This window comes from Ruditapes philippinarum, unplaced genomic scaffold (assembly GCF_026571515.1).
Source record: "Ruditapes philippinarum isolate M1 unplaced genomic scaffold, ASM2657151v2 ctg1826_1_1_1_1, whole genome shotgun sequence".
In the NCBI taxonomy this organism is placed as follows: domain Eukaryota; kingdom Metazoa; phylum Mollusca; class Bivalvia; order Venerida; family Veneridae; genus Ruditapes; species Ruditapes philippinarum.
In genome coordinates this window covers 97,310-107,219 of record NW_026858485.1, presented here as the reverse complement: position 1 = coordinate 107,219, position 9,910 = coordinate 97,310, and the positions used below count along the sequence as shown (strand labels likewise).

The window sequence follows — 9,910 nt, the reverse complement described above, 5'->3', positions numbered from 1 at the left end:
TTCTCGGGAAATCCGAATTATAAAGAAAAAGAAACATATACGGTCGTGATCATATCTACATAAAATAAATAAATAGATCTAAACTTAAGTCAGATTTCACAATAAAGTACTTGAGACAATGAATATACCATTGAACTGATACATGTAAGAGGTCTAGAACACAGTTTAAATGATAATTATTCTTTTTTTAAGATATTTGGCATTGCTAATTTGGTCTGTATGTGATGAATTATATTATTTATTAAATAGTTTTAAATTGTGTAAAAGTTTTTAAAAAGAAATATTTCACATCAACTGAGTCTAAATCTTTTATACACAACTGCTACTTTCAATGATTTTTTTACGTTTTTAATTGAACAACATGAGTAACGGAAGGAAAGTTTTACTCATACATGTCATAACATCAATTTCAATTTTTGAGCTGCAATTTAATGTTATCAATGTCCCTTATGGCATTCTGCTACAAATTCTTATGAAAACAAAGATGACAATGAGTCAATGTCACAACAAAAAAGGTTTTATATTTGACCAATTGTCAACAATAGAAGCATGGAAATGCATGTAAAGTGATTTTCTAGATCGTTATAAAGAATCAAACATTAGAAAATTTCAAATTTTTTATTTTAAATTTTACAAAACCAGTAGGTAGTTTCTCATGTTTGTAATTAAGTATCAAAAGTCTGCTTAATCATTAACATTTCCCTATGCTGTTCCTATTTGTGCCATACAACTTCATGAGGAACAAATGAAATCTATTCTTAATCGCATTATTCTGACTTATTCTTATAAAAACCTTATTTCGGACATATAAGATAAATCGTTAAATAAATTTTTACGTGCTTAGATGCATACGTATTTAAACACTTTTGGTCCATTTTTTGTTTCGTCTTTATTTCATACAATAATCATGCTATGTAATAACACAATATTAAAATAAAAATAAAGTTGATGCTGACTATACAATTCTACAATTTATCCTAAATGGACATGGGTGTTCATCGATCTTTGGTCAAATTTGAAACGTTTTGTGTTGTCCCATACACTCATTAAGATCATTGTTTTCATAAGGATTTGTAGCAGAATGGCATAAAAAAAACTGTAACAGCGTATGCAGTAACAGTTCAAAAGATAATGTTCTGATTGAAATTTTCCTTCCGTTATCCATGTTGTTATGTTGTACAATTTAACACAACAATTTAAGGAGTAATAATGTCATTGGAATTATAAAAGATGAAAACTCAACTGATTGTAAAATATATCCTATAAATAAATTTCAAATATTTTATACCTTTTAATAAATGATTTAATTTATCACTTACAAACCAAATTAACAATGCCAAATATCTTAAAAAGAATAATTATCATTTAATCTGCGTTCTAGACCACTTATCAGTACAATGCTATAGTGAGTGTCTCAAGTACTTTACAATGTTAAGATATGGCTATTATAAGTAGAAATAAAGAGGTTAGACCAAATCTGTCAGTTCAGCGGTGATAGCCGTGATCGTATCGTTAGTACTTCGCGTTGTGGCCGCGACAACCCAGGTTCGAATCCTGGTCACGGCATTGGTTGTGACAGTCGCTGTTACGGCACAGCTGAACTTTTTTGTCACAACTGTTTAAATATTTATGCCACATAACGTATATTTCTTTTGAATTATATACATTTATACGACAAATCATTTAAAACTGCATATAATAGTGTATTATTTGCAAAAATATGATTAATAATTTTAAGTCAAACCTCAATGTATTAAATGTCTTATTTGTAAGTTACTATTGTACTGAAAACATATGCCCTTATCGCTATTGATAAAAAGACAACTAAAACAAATACACAAAAACAAACAAATGGAACTTTTTATAACGCATTTCAAAAATTTATAACACTTTCAGCTGTATATCATTAAAAAATTACTAATTGTGCAAGTTTTAGATCACATATCATTTTCACTCAAAAGACTGACTTTAACAACACTTTTAATTTTTTTTTGTGACAAAACTTAAACAATTATAATTATCTGTCTGTGACATGCATATCAGTTTTCATTATCCTGTGACAAAATTGCAGTGTTTCAAATGAATCATAACACACTTGCTTTGGTACATCGAATAAATTTGGAAAGTCTACATAGTCTATTAAATCATTTATAAAAATCATTTCAAACACTAAATTGGATAGTGTTTATAAGTACGCATTTACTAAATCAAATTGGTCGAACAGTTGTGCCGTTCTGGGCCTATTCAAATTTGTAAATGCTAATTAATACACACTATTCTATATATAATGACAGGCGTTTGACTCAGCAGCAAGTTGTATTGAAATTAAAGAAAATTACTGAACGATGGTAGCTTTTTAAATGTCTCAGTTGAACTTGTATGTTATGAAATGGTTGAACTTGTATTTTATGAAATGGGAAACAATGTTCCTGTATACACATTTCTTAACGCCTTAATCATCAAGGTTTCGATAAACATTATTTAACGTTTTTAAATTGCGTGTAAGTAAAATGTTTAAAGTCAGGGATCTGTCTTATTAACATAACTGTGTAGGTTTCAATTATACAACTCGTTTGTGTATATAATTTAAAATTGACAATACATTCCGATTTCTTTTGCGGTAAGAGAACATAACAAGTTACTGTTAACTGTTAAAATATTGGCAAGTTAAATTTAAGAACTATTTTCATACCAACATTGTATTTGAAAACGCATCTAGTTACATTAAATTTGGAGAAATGAACAAAATTATTTAATACATATACCCGTAAAATTACAAAATAATCCATTTATTTATCTAAAATACCAACAGATATTGTCTCATGAAAAATAGGTTAACAGTTCTTTAAATAAGTTTAAGTTAAGTCGGAGAAAACTAATTACATATTCCTACTTGTATTTATGTCACACTAGTCCGCCAGCATTCTCAATCACGTTATACTGATTCTTATAATAACCTGATTGTGGCTGAGAGCGACATTTAAAACTCTTCGTGATACATAACACCATATCTCAGGCAAGGAACAAATTCGGATATCTTCTTAAATTTGATCATAGCTATTAAACAACATGATGACTTTACTTCATTGTAGCTATAACTTAAAAGCTACGTATAAACTTTCTTTGTCAGCTTTATTTTCTTAAAGGCACAATATACATTAGCAACGATTGAATATTTTCTTCTTTAAAAATGCATACACGAGTTTTATAACGTTTAAATAATGGTTTTAAGTCATGTTGGACCGTTATCACCTGAAAAAATTAGTGCTTAATAAGTACTTTTGTTTCGTTAAAGAAGAAAATTGTAAAGAAGATCATAGTTTGACTTCCATACAAAATATCAAATCACTGTCATTATAGGTGAAAGCAACGGGAGCAAAAGAGGGTCCAAGTAATTGGCCAATGAGTTACTTTTATAAAACTGTAACTGTAAATAAATTTGAAAAGCATTTGAGTAATAATAATAAAACTATTTCTGGGTCATAATGGGCCCTAAAAAGACGATATATCCTTATTTTGAGTGATTGCAATTTTTAAGAATTTTTGTAGAGACAGCCACTTCCAAGGGTAGTTACTTGTAGTTACGGTCCGTAGGGACACAAAACGGAAGAAGTCATTTAACCTCAAGAAAATGTGATTTGTTGGTGTGTGACTTAAATGCCAGCATCAAAGCGATTGATTACTGGATGTAAAGGCCATGGGCTTCATGAAAATAAAACAATTTTCTAGCGTTACATTTGATCATTAGGTGTTCTACTAAATCAAGCTGTATGCCACTATACCATGATCAAAGGATGAGTGTCCAGAATTTTAATTCACCATAACGTGTGTTTGGTATAAATAAGAATATATTTTTGTTTAGTCTAACTATTTAAGAAGATACGTGATGAAACTCTAACCAATAATTTCCCTGTGGCATATTTTAGGACGCAAATTAAACGATCAAATATCTAAATGATAATGAACCGTAACAAACGTTCCGTTCAGAAACGTAATCGCTAATTTTTAGAAATAAATCACTTTCCATTATGTCTTGTGGATGGCAAACAGTTATGTTGTCCCTGTAAAATGTGGAATAGTCTCAAATTCTTTATGATTAGTTATTAGTTTTCCAACGTTTAATTGAACTTGTATATTTTTGTAACAGATTAATATCAAGTCAAACCATTCAGTACTGAAATTGATAAGTATTTGTGCATACCAGAAAATATTAATTTGCTTGAAAAAGACTCCGTTAAATATATTCATGTGTGAAAAAAATAAGATCTTCCTTTTTCGTCTATTATAATTGAACACCCAATGGCACGTATAAATTCGGCGGATGATTACTGGCATAAAGTAGTACCTGAACAGTATACATTAAAAGACAAAACAAATTAATTAAGCAAGAAAAGAGGAAGAAAATTCTCCACTCATATATGTGTATCTGAATAAATCCACAGCGTCTGTTAACACTGTGACAATGGGTCAAGCATATAAGGAAATTCTCCAAGCTCATACTCAGATCTCAGGTAAATGATCGGTCAGGAACTGACACAGAATCTACAATTACCCATGAAAAACCCGAGATTTGAAACCAACGTAGAAAAAAAGTTGTTAAACTTAAGGATAAGATTCGATCCTAGGTTGTCACAGTTTCAACGCAAAGAGCTCATTACCATACGACCATGGCTTTCTCCTCTGAATTGATATACTGACAAAAAACATGAACTGAGAATGTTATACTATGTACCTTAAAATTAAACTCACGAACAAAAGTTTATGATATCTGTATTTTACACTTCGGTTAATATAACTTCTTACTTAATGAACATTCCTATTAAGCATGCCTGAAACATGTCAAATTACAAAATTTGTTCACACAATCAATGATAATAATAAGTTACTCTATGTTTCATATGGATCTTAATCAATGATTTAAAAATCTCTTTTTAATAGAAATATGTCATGTCGATAAACCTTTTTTATTAATCAGTTGAATTGTTTCGTTCTTGACGGCCTTTGTGTTTGTAAAGGCTGATACATACTAGGCAGAAAAAAAATTGATTTAAAATGTTTTCTTTTTGTTAGAATTTAACAACAAAAGTTACATTTGTGTTTGATACGATTCCTAAACCCAGTTTTAAAATGATTTGATACTAAGAAAAAAAGTCAAGAAAAGAGATTTTAAAATATATCAACTTAAATAAAAAAAATTATTATAGAAACACAAAATGATTAACTGATCTTTGTTCCAATTATAAAAGTACATAGAATATTGTGTCATTTTCTATTGTCCATTTCAGTTAAGACCAAATCACATCACGTATTTCTTTTGTAGTTAATTAACGAACAAAAATGTAACAATGATTCAATATTCTAGATCTCCATAAATACTTTCACCTCTGTGTCGAGTAATGATATTGGCCATAAATAAAGGACTTAAAAACTGCTTTTATCCTCCTTCGGGGCATAAATTTCATTATAGAAAGTATAGAATGAAGCCACAAATCTGGAACAAATAGGTTTAATTTACAAATAAGGAAAAAATGACAATACTCAAGAAAACGACCTCGTGATATAACCAAGTGAACTATTTTATTGCATCGATTTGTTTTACTTGACAAAACACAACGAAACATAATTGATTATTTTATGTTTTATTATTTATTATAATATGTTGTGCACGTATTGGGAATGTTTATGCACTTTTTAAATAATTATACCAACTTTTAAGAATACAAAAACTGTATATATCTTACAATTTCATCAATTCAATTCTTTTTGATATAATACAAAAACGTGACACAGACAGGGTATTTGAACTGCTTTTCATCCGTGTCTAAACCATATTGTTGCAAATACTATGACATATCCATTAACATACAATATGAATGTGAAAAACAATGACAACAGTGGTGCTCATACCACAAACCTCTCTATTTTACCGACCGTAACTATAGGTATACTTTAAAACTACGCTGTCAATGGAATCATAATGCATTGAACAGTATGTGTCACCTATTATTACATGTTAAGTCATGTTGCCTCATTATTAAATTCTGTTTTAAAACTCAGTGTTTCTCCATACAATATAGGTTCAACTGCTTTCATACAAAATAAATGAAATGTGCTTCGTTTATTTTGTACTTGAAATAATAAGATCTAATGTCTTACATGAAACATCAACATTTATTTTAGTTTATTATACAATGCAAACTTATTTATGAAAGCAAAACAAAATGTAATAGCATCGCTTATTGTCAGAGACGAATAAGCAATAATATCAAAACCTAGCCATCAAATTGAAAATGTCATATTACGTATGAACTTCTTTATTTCAGTTATTTTTTTAATTTTCCATTAAAACATCAATATCATTATGATTTGATTATTTCAAAGTTATAGCAAATAGTTAACGTTTCATTTCTATTATTTAAGGCTTAGTATGAATACTTATCTAATTATTGCTACAGGTATTGCGTCATCTGTAATGTTTCGGTTTGTTATATGAACCCAAAAGTCATTTCAAAACTCATATTTGTGTTGTAATGGAAAACAACAGTTAAAAAAAACAAAAAAATGCATGCATTTGAAATCCAATGACAATTTTAACCATACTATTTTTACCTTTTAATGCAGTTTAATGTTGTTTTTGGTGCTGATCAAAACGACAAAGTTTTAAGAATGTATAAAAGGCCAACATATTACTTGTAATTGCAAAAAATAAATAAAAATTGTGCTACTGTTTCTATAAAATATATTTCTATGACGTTTTTTTCGACACGTTTGTCATATATATTTTTGCACTACAATATTCATAATTATTTTTGCAGTTGTAAGAGAACACTCAAAATTGACCAAAAACTAAATACATTTAATTGTGTTCGAATCGTATAATTATATACATGCACTCGAGACAATAAAGAATATTTATTTATCCATTTTCAAGGATAAGAAAAAAACAAAAAAGATTAAAAATTCATATATTTAAGTAGCTGCCGGATTCTTTTTGCCATTCAATTTTTTACAAATTCAACCCATATTTTCAGCACTTTCAAAAATAAAAATCATCTAAAATTGTTAATTTATCCGAAAAGATTACACGTTTATGTGTTTCATGTTTCGATCTCTCCTATTTTTTACCTATTTTATTCTGTGTAAAAATGCATGCAATGCTTGCATTTACCATGGCAAATTGGACTTATAAAATTATGTCAACGATTGACAATATTTGAATATTAACAGTAACTCTAAGCTGATGCAAAAAAAAAACTTGAATTGACGTTAAATTGCTTAACCTTAACATTGTACACAACAACATCCAGTTTCAAAGATGTATCAAAATAGAACTCAGAACAATTTTCTACTATGATTAGGTGTCAGGTGAAGACCATATCTAAACAACATTAAGTAATATGGATACACAAAATATGAAATATGAAGCCAGAAAAGCCATTGTGCGTTAATTAAAAGGGAAAAAACGACATTCTTATTCTAAACTTCGGTTTACCCTTTTACAAATTAAATACATGAAAATAGATAAATGTTGACTGAATCTAAAATATCAAAAGATGTACTGTTAGCAAAAGGAAAAGTGTAATTGTTTATATATTTGATAAAACCTTCATAACCCGACTTTTTGTCACGTGATACACGTGTGTGCTCTTGGATAGCAATTAACTATGACAAATCTATTTTATGGCTCAACAGCAAAGGATATACAAACCGTTTTGAAATCTCTGATTCGATGCATCTAAATAATTTTGATAAGAAAACGAATAAATTCTACATGAAGATACTATATGTACACAGATTTTTATATGTCTACCCATAAGGTTTGAAACCCTAGTTTTATATATTGAAAATAATATAATCAAACATAAAAGAGCAATTAGTTTGAGGATAAAACATGTGAATCGATACATAAAGATAAAAATTGAGATCACACATGTATCAAATAATATCAACACTGTAATATGGAATTTTTCAGAAATCATTACTAAAAATATATATCAAATATGCAAAAAGAAGTTAAAATCACATTTAACCTTTAATTTGATATATTGAATAAATGTGTGTGCAGATATTTAATGCGTTCGATAATAATAATAATAATAATCAAATACGAGTATGTGTTAGGGAAAACAAACAAAACTTGTAAGTCGAAAGTTTAAATATTATAAACATGTCGTGTAAACAAATATTATAATTGCCATTCTGTAAGTCGAAAAGATTTGAACATAAATGATTTAGCGTTCAACAATAATTCTTTACACTTTCATTCATTTTTGTTTTTCATAACAATAAAATGTGCGAGAACTTTATAACGGTTTTGTATACAATGTTACATTCTCCATTAATTTGTCTCACGTGCAAGTAAAATATGAAAAAAGAATAAAAGATATTATAATGTATATTTCATTAACAGTTGTCGATGGCAATCCTAATTAAAATGTCCTCAACGCAATAACATCTTTTGGTTATTACTCACATATCAAACGACAACATTAAAGTTTTTTTACGTGATATACTTATCCGTTTTATAGGATTTTGTATTGACCATTTTATGAGTAAACGAAAATTGCAAGATCATGATACTTACAAATGTAAAAAGTATTGAACTGCTCTAATGTAAGTATTTGAGAAAAAAACAGTTCTTAACATATAAAGCATTTGAATAGCCTTATAGAATGTAAAATAAATAATCAACGAAAACTTAAACATGCAAATTTACATTTTCTTAAATTGTTTATTTTGATCCAAAATAACTTAATTATAAGGTTGAATGATTTTACCTTTACAAAACATCTTTTCATTAGTCTAAATTCATTTATGCATCATATTGATATAACAATTTTTCATTGGTCGTTTATATCATTGGCGGTAAAATATTTTCTTTCTTTTCTCCTTGACAATATTTGTCATTCTGTATAAGTTGACCATTAGGATCATATGTTGCTTAAAATTTAAATTTGATCTGATTTACATAATTTTGTTCAGTTTGTACTGAATTTATTTTTGTTTATGGACTGGTGTGGTTTTGTTCACCAGATACAGTTTGTACATTGAAACTGAGAGGATTTTACTTTAGTTCGTTTTCGTAATTGACGGAACTATTTTTGTGGATTTTTCTTTGTAACTTTTAACTTAATTATTAGCCATATCTTGGAATTAAATGGCGTCCAAGGAGACAGACCAGCTTAAAAAGAAACCCCAGAGAGGTAAACGAATTGACTACGGTCAATTAAATGAGTTCGGAACCGATGATAATGTGACAATGTTGATTTAGTATTTCCAAAAATAGATGATTAAGTTCATTTAATTAAAGCCAAAGGTCAAGGATATTTATAGTGCTGAATAATCTTTACTGTAAATACAAATGTGATAATGACACAAACTAAAAATCTAGACGTTTTGACAGAGTAAAAATGTTGTTTGGCAATTTGCATGTAACATATTTCACTTTGTGCTTCGAATTAAACTGAAAGCAATTTGGCAACATCATTCTTTCATCAGGCATGTAAATGTAACAAACAATTCTCTGACCTCATTTCAGTGCTATATTAAGAAACTTGAGTGGTAAGCGTGTACAAGTATATTTCAAGTAGAAAATAAGAAGGCAAATGATCAGTTCAGTGGTGATAGCCGTGATCGTATAGTGGTTAGTACTTCGCGTTGTGGCCGCGACAACCCAGGTTCGAATCCTGGTCACGGCATTGTCTGTGACAGTCGCTGTCTCGGCACAGCTGGACTTTTTTCTTTTATAAAAAAATAAACTTACAATTGTAAATTTACTGACAACCACAAGATAAATAGTGTATACAAAGATCAAATTAACAAAAATACATAGAAGAATATTTTGGACTTTATTTTTCATTTCAACTTTAAATATTATCAAAAACAATATCTTGAAATTGCTATTACCATT

At 28.6% G+C, this 9,910-nt stretch overlaps 1 non-coding gene across 1 annotated transcript; it reads left to right on the top strand.

Annotated features, from left to right (window-relative positions):
* Positions 1-9,626: 9,626 nt before the first annotated feature.
* On the top strand, positions 9,627-9,698 carry Trnah-gug (transfer RNA histidin (anticodon GUG)). The gene has a single exon. It is a non-coding gene; the product is annotated as a tRNA-His (tRNA).
* Positions 9,699-9,910: the final 212 nt, after the last annotated feature.